Source organism: Erinaceus europaeus, chromosome X, assembly GCF_950295315.1.
Source record: "Erinaceus europaeus chromosome X, mEriEur2.1, whole genome shotgun sequence".
In the NCBI taxonomy this organism is placed as follows: Eukaryota; Metazoa; Chordata; class Mammalia; order Eulipotyphla; family Erinaceidae; genus Erinaceus; species Erinaceus europaeus.
Window position 1 is genome coordinate 6,194,767 of NC_080185.1, and position 15,912 is coordinate 6,210,678.

The following is a 15,912-nucleotide window of genomic DNA, read 5'->3' on the forward strand; positions in this document are numbered from 1 at the left end:
AGTACAGTTCCTACTTCCCTCCTTTGTAGGTGCAGAACAATAAATGACTTTGCTCCTTCATGCAAAACCTGCTGTGACTGTGTGTGAGTCTCCACAGCACTGCAATAATCCACACTGCACTGCACTGCACAGCTGCAAAATGAACCAGTGATTGGGGGGGTTAATAATTTAGAGGAATTTCTACTCAACCCAAGGATATTCAGGCACAGGGGGGTATCATTTTTCATGTTAGTAAAATGTTTTTAAAAAGAGGAAGGCCAACATGAATTCACATGCTTTGATAGTTCTCTAGAGATGTGTGTCTTCATGCTCACAAAGAATTCATTCCAAAGTCATGTTGTCTAGCACCAGAAAACAAACCATGAGAATATTCTGATGAGTTCTGACAAAACGAGAAAATTTTGTTTCAGTGGAACATATGAGTTTACAAATGAGATGTGGCAACTAATCCAACCTTCCACTAAAAGGAATACTAGTGATAAATGTATGCAAGAAAGGCAGGTAACTATAAATCACGACACGACACAGAACAGGTCTCCTGAGATGTTCACCGTGTTCTCTAGCTGCAACATGACAGGCTCAGCGCCTCCTTCGGCCCCTCATCCTCCCAGACTGGGAAAAGTACTGCATCCCTCTATCATTGATCTTGAGACAACGCTCCAGGACTTGGGGGACACTGGTCTCCGTGTATGCCCGGGGACCCCACAGAAATACAAAGCTGGTGGGGTTGGTTCCAGGCAGCTGCCTGTACAGCAGGTACCGCTCCTGCACCCACTCATTGGTGAGGAGCTCCCGGGGATCTCCGTAGATGAAATGCTCCCTCCCAGCAAACACTCCAAGCATATTCAACACCTTCCAGATAGCTTCCTCAGAAGCCCAGTGGCCCTCCCAGGCAATGAGGCCCAGGACAATCACCAGCAGGCCAGTCTTGGGGAAACCCTGCTGAGGAACTTGCAGGCCATCGTAGGTGAGCCCCAACGTGTTGGTCAGGATGTAGATATGGCTACGAGCGTCGATTTCCTGCACATCAATGCCCAAGACCAGTTGCATGCACTCGCAGGCCTTCCTGAAGAAGGAAGGGAAGAGATGCTCGTTCCTAAGCACTCGGCTCACGATTTCTTCCTTAGTAGTAGACTGCCTGGTGTGGTATTTTTGCAGCAGAAAGTCCACCAGGTCAGCAATCTTGCCATATAATGACTGGCGGAAAGAAACAGGGGCTTCTTCCAGTGTCTTCAGGGAACCTGCGCACCCTTCCTCGGGACGCCTTGCAGCCATCGTCCGACGTGAGACACGGCTCTGCGGAAGAGGAGGAGCCTCAAGGGGTGCTCTTGGAGGACAGTGTGCATCCCCAGAAGTCACCTCCTCAAGTGTAGGTATAAGGAAAGTAACATGACCCTCAGGACTAGGGGCACGGGGAGGGGAGATGAACAGTGTACAAAGCAGAACTGGGGGAAGGGGAGGGCTGTGACGCAGGTGACTTACCAAATTCTTTCAGTAAGCTGTGAGGCCTCACAGACTCTGTCCTCCTGGGCAACGTCCCCTAGATCCTGAAGGAAGAAGCCAGAAAGTTCCTTAGACTGAAGTTCCCATAGCCTCAGGTTGGCTTGACCCTGGTGTGGAATCTGAGCATGGGATCCCCTCTATTCCAGGGTTATGGAGCCCCTCCATTCTGGCTCAGGGTCCTCCCCTTGCCCTGGTGATCCCTCAGATGCCTTGGACAAGAAAGGATGCAGGGGGTCCTCTGTACTGCGGTGTGGGGGACTCTTCTCCTGTGAACACTCCATCTCACACCCACCAGTCCCCTCCCCATGAAGGGCAGACACCCACCCATTTAAGAGCCAGCCCTTAGCCCTCAGCCTGGGGCCATTCTTCCTGCCCCAGGAGCAGTGAGCTGCCACTCTGGGCCACTTTGCCCAGTCTCTCTGGTGTCCGTACTCCCTTCTCTGGAATGGGGTGCACTCAGACCACAGGAAGGGCCTGGAGCTCTCACGTCCATCAGGTCCAGGGCCTCTTTTATCCCTAGACCACATGCCCCCCCCCAACTTTGGACAGGGCACCTGCCCTCCTGAAGCTGCAGGCAGAGGTGGCGAGTACCAGCTGCTTCTCCCTGCCTGGGGTTTCACGGGGAGCAAGGTGCTGGTCTGGTGGGCTTCAATATCTCCCAACACTCTCAGGGAAGCCAGAGAATCCTGCTAAGGCTGACCCCCTCTGTGACCCGAGTCAGGGTCCTGCAGGCAAGGGCCACTACCTGGCTGAGACCCCACCCATGGAGCATGAGGTGTTCTATCCTGACACTTCTGCTCCCAGGAAGGAAAAAAAGGGGTTCCTCATGTACAGGAATGGAAGCCCCTCATGTCCAGCAATAGCAGTCCCTCCTGTGCAGTAACAGGGTTTCCTCATGTTCAGCAACAAGGATACCACGTCCAGCCATAGGGGTCCCTCTTGTACAGGAACTGAGGTCTCTCAAGTCCAAGAACCAGAATCCCACAAGTCTAGTAGCAGGGGTCCCACATGACCAGGAATGGGAGTTTCTCATGTCCAGAAACAGGGGCTTCCCATGTCCAGGAACAGAGGTCTCTCATGTCCAGCAATAGGGGTCCCTCTTGTACAAGAATAGGGGTTCCTTCTGTGCAGGTATAGGGGTCTTGCATGTTCCACAACTGGGGTCCCTCATATTCAGGAACAGGGCCTCTCATGTTCACCAATAGCAGTCCCTCCTATGCAAGAACAGAGGTCCCCTCATGTCCAGCAACAGGGGCCCCTCTTGTGGAGGAATAGGGGTTCTGCCTGTGCAGGAACAGAGGACCCTCATGTCCATGAACAGGGGTCTTCTCCAGTGCAGGAACAGAGGCCCCTCATGCCCAGCAACAGGGTTCCCACATGTCCATCAATAGGGGTCCCTCCTGTGCAGGAACAGGGGCCTCTCATATCCACCAATAGCAGTCACTCCTGTTCAGGAATAGGGGACGTCATATACAGGAACAGGGGCCTCTCATGTCCACCAATAGCAGTCCCTCCTGTGCAGGAACAGGGGTCCCCCATGTCCAGGAACAGGAGTCCCTCATGCCTCTCCTGTGCAGGGTGAAGGGGCTTCTCAGTCACCCCCTGTGGGCTGAGCCCCACTGCTACACCAAGTGCTCCTGGAAGAAGTCAGGAGACCTTCCTCGGTTAGGTGTCCAGGGCTTACGAGGCCAGGCACAGGGTCCGAAGGCCTGCACCCTGAGTGTGGCCGCACCCTTCTCCAATGGACACGGCACAGGGCGCCCCGTGCACCACCCGAGTCCTGCTCCCTCACACGCCTGCCCCCCACACCCACACACACAGCTCCAGGCACGGACTGACTCCGTACTCCTGGGGTTTCCCACGGCCAACAGCAGGGGCCGGGCTGCCTGGAATCCCCTCATTTGGGGGCCCTTGTCCCTCAGTCCTCCATTGGGTCTTCCCTTCATGAACCTATTGGGATTCCCCGTCAGGCGCCCAAGGGAGCAAGATTCACAGTGATTGTCCACCCACGCTGCACCTCTGCCCCCCCCCCCCAAGCTCTGACCCTTGTCCTTCCTCAGTCTCCTGCCTTGTGGCACCAAGAGCTCACAGCCAGGACTTGATCCCTCAACTCTCCAAGGGGGGGCGGGGATGGGAGTGTGCACCCCAGTAGCTATCAGGGACCCTTCGGGAACTGGTGGCAAAAGGGGATCTGTGGGCCCCAAGTCCTAGCTCAGGGTTCCCCCCGTCTCCATGAGGTCCGGGATCCCAGCTTCCCCAGATGCTGACCTCTACGCATCCCTCCCCCGCGCTGTGGAACCTCCTGACGCTGTCAGGATGCCACATGGGATCCCTCTGCCCACCCCACCCCCATCCTCACCCCCAGGAGTCTGTGCAGAACCTTAGGGTCACCTGTCTTCCCGCCGGGGCCTCAGTCAGTGACCTGGAGACACTGCATGTGCCTTGGCCAACCTGAGGGGGCATCTAGGACCCCGACGCCCCTGACAACATGAGAGAGCTAGCATGATCCCCACTACTGGCCTCTCAGGGATCTGGGGATCACCTACTGGGGCCCCTCTGAACTCTCTCAACTGCTCCCCACAAATCCCGCCTCGGCCACTGCCCTCAGAACCACCTAGAAGGCTCCCCACAAATCCCCACCCCATAGGCCTATGCACTCAGAACTCCCTCGAAGGCTCCCCCCAAATCCCCCCATAGACCTCTGCCCTCAGAACCCCCTTGAAAGCTCCCCACAAATACCCTCCTGGGCCTCTGAGATCAGAATTCCCTTGGTGGCTCCCCAAAAATCCCGACATAGGCCTCTGCCCTCAGACTCCCTTGGCAGCTCCCCACAAATCCCCTCCTGGGCCTCTGCCCTCAGAACTCCCCTGAAGGCTCCCCACAAATCACCTCATAGGCCTCTGCCCTCAGAATTCCCTTGAAGGCTCCCCACAAATCACCCCATAGGCCTCTGCCCTCAGAACTCCCTGGAAGGCTCCCCACAAATCCCCCCCATTAGGCCTCTGCACTCAGAAATCCATGGAAGGCTCACCACAAATCCCCTCCTGGGCCTCTGCCCTCAGAACTCCCTTGAAGGCTCCCCACAAATCCCCCCCTTGGCCTCTGCCTTCAGAACTCCCTAGGTGACTCCCCACAAATCCCCCAATAGGCTGCTGCCCTCAGAACTCCCTAGAAGGCTCCCCATAACCCCCCAATAGGCCTCTGCCCTCAGAACTCCCTGTAAGGCTCCCCACAAATCCCCCCCATAGGCCTCTGCCCTCAGAACTCCCTTGAAGGATCCCCACAAATCCCCCCCATAGGCCACTGCCCTCAGAACCCCCTAGAAGGCTCCCCATAAATCCCCCCCCATAGGCTATTGCCCTCAGAACCCCCTAGAAGGCTCCCCACAAATCCCCCCCATTAGGCCTCTGCCCTCAGAACTCCATGGAAGGCTCCCCACAAATCCCATCCTGGGATCTGCCTCAGAACTCCCTTGAAGGCTCCCCACAAATCCCCCCCATAACCCACTGCTCTCAGAACCCCCATGAAGGCTCCCCACAAATCCCCCCCATAGGCCTCTGCCCTCAGAACTCCCTTGAAGGCTCCCCACAAATCTCCCCCATAGGCCTCTGCCCTCAGAACTCCCTTGATGGCTCCCCACAAATCCCCCCCATAGGTCTCTGCCCTCAGAACTCCCTTGAAGGCTCTCCACAAATCCCCTCCTGGGCCTCTACCATCAGAACTCCCTTGAAGGCTCCCCACAAATCCCCCCATAGGCCTCTGCCCTCAGAACCCCCTTGAAGGCTCCCCACAAATCCACCCATAGGCCCCTGCCCTGAACTCCCTGGAAGTCTCCCCACAAATCCCCGCCTTGGCCTCTGCCCTCAGAACTCCCTAGGCTACACCCCACAAATCCCCCATAGGCCTCTGCCCTCCGAACCCCCTCAAAGGCTACCCACAAATCCCCCCCTCAGCCTCTGCCCTCAGAACTCCCTAGAAGGCTCCCCACAATCCCCCAATAGGCCTCAGCCCTCAGAACTCCATGGAAGGCTCCCCACAAATCCCCCCATAGGCCTCTGCCTTCAGAACAGCCTCAAAGGCTCCCCACAAATCCCCCCCATAGGCCTCTGCCCTCAGAACTCTATTGAAGGCTCCACACAAACCCACACCATAGGCCACTGCCCTCAAAACTACCTTGAAGGCTCCCCACAAATCCCCTCCTGGGCCTCTGCCCTCAGAACTCCCTGGAAGGCTCCCCATGAATCCCCCACATAGGCCTCTGCCCTCAGAAATCCCTGGAAGGCTCACCACAAATCCCCCCCATTAGGCCACTGCCCTCAGAACTCCATGGAAGGCTCCCCACAAATCCCCTCCTGGGCCTCTGCCCTCAGAACTCCCTTGAAGGCTCCCCACAAATCCCCCCCTTGGCCTCTGCCCTCAGAACTCCCTAGGTGACTCCCCACAAATCCCCCCATAGGCTGCTGCTCTCAGAACTACCTAGAAGGCTCCCCACAAGCCCCCAATAGGCCTCTGCCCTCAGAACTACCTAGAAGGCTCCCCACAAATCCCCCCATAGGCCACTGCCCTCAGAACTCCCTTGAAGGCTCCCCACAAATCCCCCCCAAAGGCCACTGCCCTCAGAACCCCCTCAAAGGCTCCCCACAAATCCCCCTCATAGGCCTCTGCCCTCAGAACTCCCTGGAAGGCTCCCCACAAATCCCCCCCATTAGGCCTCTGCACTCAGAAATCCATGGAAGGCTCCTCACAAATCCCCTCCTGGGCCTCTGCCCTCAGAACTCCCTTGAAGGCTCCCCACAAATCCCCCCCTTGGCCTCTGCCTTCAGAACTCCCTAGGTGACTCCCCACAAATCCCCCAATAGGCTGCTGCCCTCAGAACTCCCTAGAAGGCTCCCCATAACCCCCCAATAGGCCTCTGCCCTCAGAACTCCCTGTAAGGCTCCCCACAAATCCCCCCCATAGGCCTCTGCCCTCAGAACTCCCTTGAAGGCTCCCCACAAAACCCCCCATAGGCCACAGCCCTCAGAACCCCCTAGAAGGCTCCCCACAAATCCCCCCCATAGGCCATTGCCCTCAGAACACCCTTGAAGGCTCCCCACAAATCCACCCATAGGCCCCTGCCCTGAACTCCCTGGAAGTCTCCCCACAAATCCCCCCCTTGGCCTCTGCCCTCAGAACTCCCTAGGCTACACCCCACAAAACCCCCATAGGCCTCTGCCCTCTGAACCCCCTCAAAGGCTACCCACAAATCCCCCCCTCAGCCTCTGCCCTCAGAACTCCCTAGAAGGCTCCCCACAATCCCCCAATAGGCCTCTGCCCTCAGAACTCCATGGAAGGCTCCCCACAAATCCCCCCATAGGCCTCTGCCTTCAGAACAGCCTCAAAGGCTCCCCACAAATCCCCCCCATAGGCCACTGTCCTCAGAACCCCCTCAAAGGCTCCCCACAAATCCCCCCCATAGGCCTCTGCCCTCAGAACTCCATTGAAGGCTCCCCACAAATCCCCTCCTGGGCCTCTGCCCTCAGAACTCCCTGGAAGGCTACCCACAAATCCCCCCCCATTGGCCACTGCCCTCAGAACCCACATGAAGGCTCCCCACAAATCCCCCCCATAGGCCTCTGCCCTCAGAACTCCCTCTAAGGCTCCCCACAAATCCCCCCATAGGCCTCTGCCCTCAGAACTACTTTGAAGGCTCCCCACAAATCCCCCCCAATAGGCCTCTGCCCTCAGAACTCCCTGGAAGGCTCCCCACAAATCCCCCCCTTGGCCTCTGCCCTCAGAACTCCCTAGGTGACTCCCCACAAAACCCCCCATAGGCTGCTGCCCACAGAACTCCCTAGAAGGCTCCCCACAACCCCCCAAATAGGCCTCTGCTTTCAGAACTCCCTGGAAGGCTGCCCACAAATCCCCCCCATAGGCCTCTACCCTCAGAACTCTATTGAAGGTTCTGCACAATTCCCCCACATAGGCCACTGCCCTCAGAACCCCCTCAAAGGCTCCCCACAAATCCCCCCATAGGCCTCTGCCCTCAGAACTCCCTCTAAGGGTCCCCACAAATCCACCCCATAGGCCACTGCCCTCAGAACCCCCATGAAGGCTCCCCACAAATCCCCCCCATAGGCCTCTGCCCTCAGAAATCCCTAGAAGGCTCCCCACAACCCCTCAATAGGCCTCTGTCCTCAGAACTCCCTGGAAGGCTACCCACAAAACCCCCACATAGGCCTCTGCCCTCAGAACTCCCTGGAAGGCTCCCCACAAATCCCCCCATTAGGCTTCTGCCCTCAGAACTCCATGGAAGGCTCCCCACAAATCCCCTCCTGGGCCTCTGTCCTCAGAACTCCCTTGAAGGCTCTGCACAATTCCCCCCCCCATAGGCCACTGCCCTCAGAACCCCCTTGAAGGCTCCCCACAAATCCCCCCATAGGCCTCTGCCCTCAGAACTCCCTCTAAGGGTCCCCACAAATCCACCCCATAGGCCACTGCCCTCAGAACCCCCATGAAGGCTCCCCACAAATCCCCCCCATAGGCCTCTGCCATCAGAACTCACTTGAAGGCTCCCCACAAATCCCCCCCATAGGCCTCTGCACTCAGAACTACCTGAAAGGCTCCCCACAAAACCCCCCCATAGGCCTCTGCCCTCAGAACTCCCTTGAAGGCTCCCCACAAATCCCCAACTGGGCCTCTGCCCTCAGAACTCCCTTGAAGGCTCCCTCAAAATCCCCCCATAGGCCTCTGCCCTCAGAACCACCTTGAAGGCTACCCACAAATCCCCACATAGGCCTCTGCCCTCAGAACCCCCTCAAAGGCTAACCACAAATCCCCCCATAGGCCTCTGCCCTCAGAACTCCCTTGGTGGCTCCCCACTAATCCCCACCCCACAGGCCTCTGCCCTTAGAACTCCCTTGAAGGCTCCCCACAAATCCCCCCCATAGGCCTCTGCCCTCAGAACTCCCTTGGCAGCTCCCCACAAATCCCAACCCCATAGGCCTCTGCCCGTAGAACTCCCTTGAAGGCTCCCCACAAATCCCCCATAAGCCTCTGCCCTCAGAACTCCCTGGAAGGCTCCCCACAAATCCCCCCCTTGGCCTCTGCACTCAGAACTCCCTAGGTGACTCCCCACAAATTCCCCCATAGGCTGCTGCCCTCAGAACTCCCTAGAAGGCTCCCCAAAACCCCACAATAGGCCTCTTCCCTCAGAACTCCCTAGAAGGCTCCCAACAACACCCCAATAGGCCTCTGCCCTCAGAACTCCCCTGAAGGCTCCCCACAAATCCCCCCCTTGGCCTCTGCACTGAGAACTCCCTAGGTGACTCCCCACAGCTCCCCCCATAGGCTGCTGCCCTAAGAACTCCCTAGAAGGCTCCCCAAAACCCCCCAATAGGCCTCTGCCCACAGAACTCCCTGGAAGGCTCCCAAAAATCCCCACCATAGGCCTCTCCCCTCAGAACTCCCTTGAGGGTCCCCACAAATCCCCTCCTTGGCCTCTGCCCTCAGAACTCCCTTGAAGGCTCCCCCAAAATCCCCCCATAGGCCTCTGCCCTCAGAACCCCCTTGAAGGCTCCCCACAAATCCTCCCATAGGCCACTGCCCTCAGAACTCCCTGGAAGTCTCCCCAAAAATCCCCCCCTTGGCCTCAGCCCTCAGAACTCCATGGAAGGCTCCCCACAAATCCCCCCATAGGCCTCTGCCTTCAGAACAGCCTCAAAGGCTCCCCACAAATCCCCCCCATAGGCCTCTGCCCTCAGAACTCTATTGAAGGCTCCACACAAACCCACACCATAGGCCACTGCCCTCAAAACTACCTTGAAGGCTCCCCACAAATCCCCTCCTGGGCCTCTGCCCTCAGAACTCCCTGGAAGGCTCCCCATGAATCCCCCACATATGCCTCTGCCCTCAGAAATCCCTGGAAGGCTCACCACAAATCCCCCCCATTAGGCCACTGCCCTCAGAACTCCATGGAAGGCTCCCCACAAATCCCCTCCTGGGCCTCTGCCCTCAGAACTCCCTTGAAGGCTCCCCACAAATCCCCCCCTTGGCCTCTGCCCTCAGAACTCCCTAGGTGACTCCCCACAAATCCCCCCATAGGCTGCTGCTCTCAGAACTACCTAGAAGGCTCCCCACAAGCCCCCAATAGGCCTCTGCCCTCAGAACTACCTAGAAGGCTCCCCACAAATCCCCCCATAGGCCACTGCCCTCAGAACTCCCTTGAAGGCTCCCCACAAATCCCCCCCAAAGGCCACTGCCCTCAGAACCCCCTCAAAGGCTCCCCACAAATCCCCCTCATAGGCCTCTGCCCTCAGAACTCCCTGGAAGGCTCCCCACAAATCCCCCCCATTAGGCCTCTGCACTCAGAAATCCATGGAAGGCTCCTCACAAATCCCCTCCTGGGCCTCTGCCCTCAGAACTCCCTTGAAGGCTCCCCACAAATCCCCCCCTTGGCCTCTGCCTTCAGAACTCCCTAGGTGACTCCCCACAAATCCCCCAATAGGCTGCTGCCCTCAGAACTCCCTAGAAGGCTCCCCATAACCCCCCAATAGGCCTCTGCCCTCAGAACTCCCTGTAAGGCTCCCCACAAATCCCCCCCATAGGCCTCTGCCCTCAGAACTCCCTTGAAGGCTCCCCACAAAACCCCCCATAGGCCACAGCCCTCAGAACCCCCTAGAAGGCTCCCCACAAATCCCCCCCATAGGCCATTGCCCTCAGAACACCCTTGAAGGCTCCCCACAAATCCACCCATAGGCCCCTGCCCTGAACTCCCTGGAAGTCTCCCCACAAATCCCCCCCTTGGCCTCTGCCCTCAGAACTCCCTAGGCTACACCCCACAAAACCCCCATAGGCCTCTGCCCTCTGAACCCCCTCAAAGGCTACCCACAAATCCCCCCCTCAGCCTCTGCCCTCAGAACTCCCTAGAAGGCTCCCCACAATCCCCCAATAGGCCTCTGCCCTCAGAACTCCATGGAAGGCTCCCCACAAATCCCCCCATAGGCCTCTGCCTTCAGAACAGCCTCAAAGGCTCCCCACAAATCCCCCCCATAGGCCACTGTCCTCAGAACCCCCTCAAAGGCTCCCCACAAATCCCCCCCATAGGCCTCTGCCCTCAGAACTCCATTGAAGGCTCCCCACAAATCCCCTCCTGGGCCTCTGCCCTCAGAACTCCCTGGAAGGCTACCCACAAATCCCCCCCCATTGGCCACTGCCCTCAGAACCCACATGAAGGCTCCCCACAAATCCCCCCCATAGGCCTCTGCCCTCAGAACTCCCTCTAAGGCTCCCCACAAATCCCCCCATAGGCCTCTGCCCTCAGAACTACTTTGAAGGCTCCCCACAAATCCCCCCCAATAGGCCTCTGCCCTCAGAACTCCCTGGAAGGCTCCCCACAAATCCCCCCCTTGGCCTCTGCCCTCAGAACTCCCTAGGTGACTCCCCACAAAACCCCCCATAGGCTGCTGCCCACAGAACTCCCTAGAAGGCTCCCCACAACCCCCCAAATAGGCCTCTGCTTTCAGAACTCCCTGGAAGGCTCCCCACAAATCCCCCCCATAGGCCTCTACCCTCAGAACTCTATTGAAGGTTCTGCACAATTCCCCCACATAGGCCACTGCCCTCAGAACCCCCTCAAAGGCTCCCCACAAATCCCCCCATAGGCCTCTGCCCTCAGAACTCCCTCTAAGGGTCCCCACAAATCCACCCCATAGGCCACTGCCCTCAGAACCCCCATGAAGGCTCCCCACAAATCCCCCCCATAGGCCTCTGCCCTCAGAAATCCCTAGAAGGCTCCCCACAACCCCTCAATAGGCCTCTGTCCTCAGAACTCCCTGGAAGGCTACCCACAAAACCCCCACATAGGCCTCTGCCCTCAGAACTCCCTGGAAGGCTCCCCACAAATCCCCCCATTAGGCTTCTGCCCTCAGAACTCCATGGAAGGCTCCCCACAAATCCCCTCCTGGGCCTCTGTCCTCAGAACTCCCTTGAAGGCTCTGCACAATTCCCCCCCCCATAGGCCACTGCCCTCAGAACCCCCTTGAAGGCTCCCCACAAATCCCCCCATAGGCCTCTGCCCTCAGAACTCCCTCTAAGGGTCCCCACAAATCCACCCCATAGGCCACTGCCCTCAGAACCCCCATGAAGGCTCCCCACAAATCCCCCCCATAGGCCTCTGCCATCAGAACTCACTTGAAGGCTCCCCACAAATCCCCCCCATAGGCCTCTGCACTCAGAACTACCTGAAAGGCTCCCCACAAAACCCCCCCATAGGCCTCTGCCCTCAGAACTCCCTTGAAGGCTCCCCACAAATCCCCAACTGGGCCTCTGCCCTCAGAACTCCCTTGAAGGCTCCCTCAAAATCCCCCCATAGGCCTCTGCCCTCAGAACCACCTTGAAGGCTACCCACAAATCCCCACATAGGCCTCTGCCCTCAGAACCCCCTCAAAGGCTAACCACAAATCCCCCCATAGGCCTCTGCCCTCAGAACTCCCTTGGTGGCTCCCCACTAATCCCCACCCCACAGGCCTCTGCCCTTAGAACTCCCTTGAAGGCTCCCCACAAATCCCCCCCATAGGCCTCTGCCCTCAGAACTCCCTTGGCAGCTCCCCACAAATCCCAACCCCATAGGCCTCTGCCCTTAGAACTCCCTTGAAGGCTCCCCACAAATCCCCCATAAGCCTCTGCCCTCAGAACTCCCTGGAAGGCTCCCCACAAATCCCCCCCTTGGCCTCTGCACTCAGAACTCCCTAGGTGACTCCCCACAAATTCCCCCATAGGCTGCTGCCCTCAGAACTCCCTAGAAGGCTCCCCAAAACCCCCCAATAGGCCTCTTCCCTCAGAACTCCCTAGAAGGCTCCCAACAACACCCCAATAGGCCTCTGCCCTCAGAACTCCCCTGAAGGCTCCCCACAAATCCCCCCCTTGGCCTCTGCACTGAGAACTCCCTAGGTGACTCCCCACAGCTCCCCCCATAGGCTGCTGCCCTAAGAACTCCCTAGAAGGCTCCCCAAAACCCCCCAATAGGCCTCTGCCCACAGAACTCCCTGGAAGGCTCCCAAAAATCCCCACCATAGGCCTCTCCCCTCAGAACTCCCTTGAGGGTCCCCACAAATCCCCTCCTTGGCCTCTGCCCTCAGAACTCCCTTGAAGGCTCCCCCAAAATCCCCCCATAGGCCTCTGCCCTCAGAACCCCCTTGAAGGCTCCCCACAAATCCTCCCATAGGCCACTGCCCTCAGAACTCCCTGGAAGTCTCCCCAAAAATCCCCCCCTTGGCCTCTGCCCTCAGAACTCCCTAGGCAACTCCCCACATATCCCCCCATAGGCCTCTGCCCACAGAACCCCCTCAAAGGCTCCCCACAAATACCCCCTCAGCCTCTGCCCTCAGAACTCCCTAGGTGACTCCCCACAAATCCCCCCATAGGCTGCTGCCCTCAGAACTCCCTAGAAGGCTCCCCACAACCCCCCAATAGGCCTCTGCCCTCAGAACTCCCTGGAAGGCTCCCCACAAACCCCCCCCATAGGCCTCTGCCCTCAGAACTCCCTTGAAGGCTCCCCACAATTCCCCCCATAGGCCACAGCCCTCAGAACCCCCTAGAAGGCTCCCCACAAATCCCCTCCATATGCCTCTGCCCTCAGAACTCCCAGGATGGCTCCCCACAAATCCCCCCAAAGGCCCTGCCCTTAGAACTCGCTGGAAGGCTCCCCACAAATCCCCCCATTAGGCCTCTGCCCTCAGAACTCCATGGAAGGCTCCCCACAAATCCCCTCCTGGGCCTCTGCCCTCAGAACTCACTGGAAGGCTCCCCACAAATCCCCCCCATAGGCCAGGGCCCTCAGAACCCCCTTGAAGGCTCCCCACAAATCCCCTCCTGGGCCTCTGCCCTCAGAACTCCCTTGAAGGCTCCCCACAAAACCCCCCCATAGACTACTGCCCTCAGAATCCCCATGAAGGCTCCCCACAAATCCCCCCATAGGCCTCTGCCCTCAGAACTCCCTTGGTGGCTCCCCACAAATCCACATGCCATAGGCCTCTGCCCTTAGAACTCCCTTGAAGGCTCCCCACAAATCCCCCCCATAAGCCTCTGCCCTCAGAACTCTATGGAAGGCTCCCCACAAATCCCCCCATAGGCCTCTGCCCTCAGAACTCCCTTGGCAGCTCCCCACAAATCCCCACCCCATAGGCCTCTGCCCTTAGAACTCCCTTGAAGCCTCCCCACAAATCCCCCCCATAGGCCTCTGCCCTCAGAACTCCCTGGAAGGCTCCCCACAAATCCCCACCTTGGCCTCTGCCCTCAGAACTCCCTAGGTGACTCCCCACAAATCCCCCCATAGGTTGCTGCCCTCAGAACTCCCTAGAAGGCTCCCCACAAATCTCCCCCATAGGCCTCTACCCTCAGAACTCCCTTGAAGGCTCCCCACAAATATCCCCATAGGTCTCTGCCCTCAGAACTCCCTTGAAGGATCCCCACAAATCCCCTCCTGGGCCTCTGCCCTCAGAACTCTCTTGAAGGCTCCCCACAAATCCCCCCCATAGGCCTCTGCCCTCAGAACTCCCTTGAAGGCTCCCCACAAATCCTGTCCTGGGCCTCTGCCCTCAGAACTCCCTGGAAGGCTCCCCACAAATCTCCCCCATAGGCCTCTCACCTCAGAACTCCCTTGAAGGCTCCCCACAATTCCCCCCCATAGGCCTCTGCTCTCAGAACTCCCTTGAAGGCTCCCCACAAATCCCCACCTGGGCCTCTGCTATCAGAACTCCCTTGAAGGCTCCCCACAAATCCCCCCCCTGGCCTCTGCCCTCAGAACTCCCTAGGTGACTCCCCACAAATCACCCCCATAGGCCTCTCCCCTCAGAACTCCCTTGAAGGCTCCCCACAAATCCCCTCCTTGGCCTCTGCCCTCAGAACTCCCTTGAAGGCTCCCCCAAAATCCCCCCATAGGCCTTTGCCCTCAGAACCCCCTTGAAGGCTCCCCACAAATCCTCCCATAGGCCACTGCCCTCAGAACTCCCTGGAAGTCTCCCCACAAATCCCCCCCTTGGCCTCTGCCCTCAGAACTCCCTAGGCAACTCCCCACAAATCCCCCCATAGGCCTCTGCCCACAGAACCCCCTCAAAGGCTCCCCACAAATACCCCATCAGCCTCTGCCCTCAGAACTCCCTAGGTGACTCCCCACCAATCCCCCCATAGGCTACTGCCCTCAGAACTCCCTAGAAGGCTCCCCACAACCCCCCAATAGGCCTCTGCCCTCAGAACTTCCTGGAAGGCTCCCCACAAATCCCTCCCATAGGCCTCTGCCCTCAGAACTCCATTGAAGGCTCCCCACAATTCCCCCTATTACACCACAGCCCTCAGAACCCCCTAGAAGGCTCCCCACAAATCCCCTCCATATGCCTCTGCCCTTACAACTCCCTTGAAGGCTCCCCACAAATCCCTCCCATAGGCCTCTGCCCTCAGAACTCCCTTGAAGGCTCCCCACAAATCTCCCCCATAGGCCTCTGCCCTCAGAACTCCCTTGAAGGTACCCCACAAATCCCCTCCTGGGTCTCTGCCCTCAGAACTCCCTTGAAGGCTCCCCACAAATCCCTACCCCATAGGCCTCTGCCCTTAGAACTCCCTTGAAGGCTCCCCACAAATCCCCCCCATAGGCCTCTGCCCTCAGAACTCCCTTGAAGGCTCCCCACAAATCTCCCCCATAGGCATCTGCCCTCAGAACTCCCTTGAAGGCACCCCACAAATCCCCTCCTGGGCCTCTGCCATCAGAACTCCCTTGAAGGCTCCCCACAAATCCTGTCCTGGGCCTCTGCCCTCAGAACTGCCTAGGTGACTCCCCACAAAACCCCCATAGGCTGCTGCCCTCAGAACTCCCTAGAAGGCTCCCCACAACCCCCCAATAGGCCTCTGTGCTCAGAACTCCCTGGAAGGCTCCCCACAAATCTTCCCCATAGGCCTCTGCCCTCAGAACTCCCTTGAAGGCTCCCCACAAATCCCCCCTCAGCCTCTGCCCTCAGAACTCCCTTGAAGGCTCCTCCCAAATCCCCCCATAGGCCTCTGCCCTCAGAACTTCCTTTAAGGCTCCCCACAAATCCCCCCATAGGCTTCTGCCCTCAGGACCACCTCAAAGGCTCCCCCAAATCCCCCCCATAGGCCACTGTGCTCAGAACCCCCTCAAAGGCTCCCCACAAATCCCCCCCTTAGGCCTCTGCCCTCAGAACTCCATTGAAGTCTCCCCACAAACCCCCACCATAGGCCACTGCCCTCAGAACTTCCTTGAAGTCTCCCCACAAATCCTCCCCTGGGCCACTGCCCTCAGAACTCCCTGGAAGGCTCCCCACTACACCCCAATAGGCCTCTGCCCTCAGAACTCCCTTGAAGGCTCCCCACAAATCCCCCCATAGGACTCTGACCTCAGACTGCCTAGGTGACTCCCCA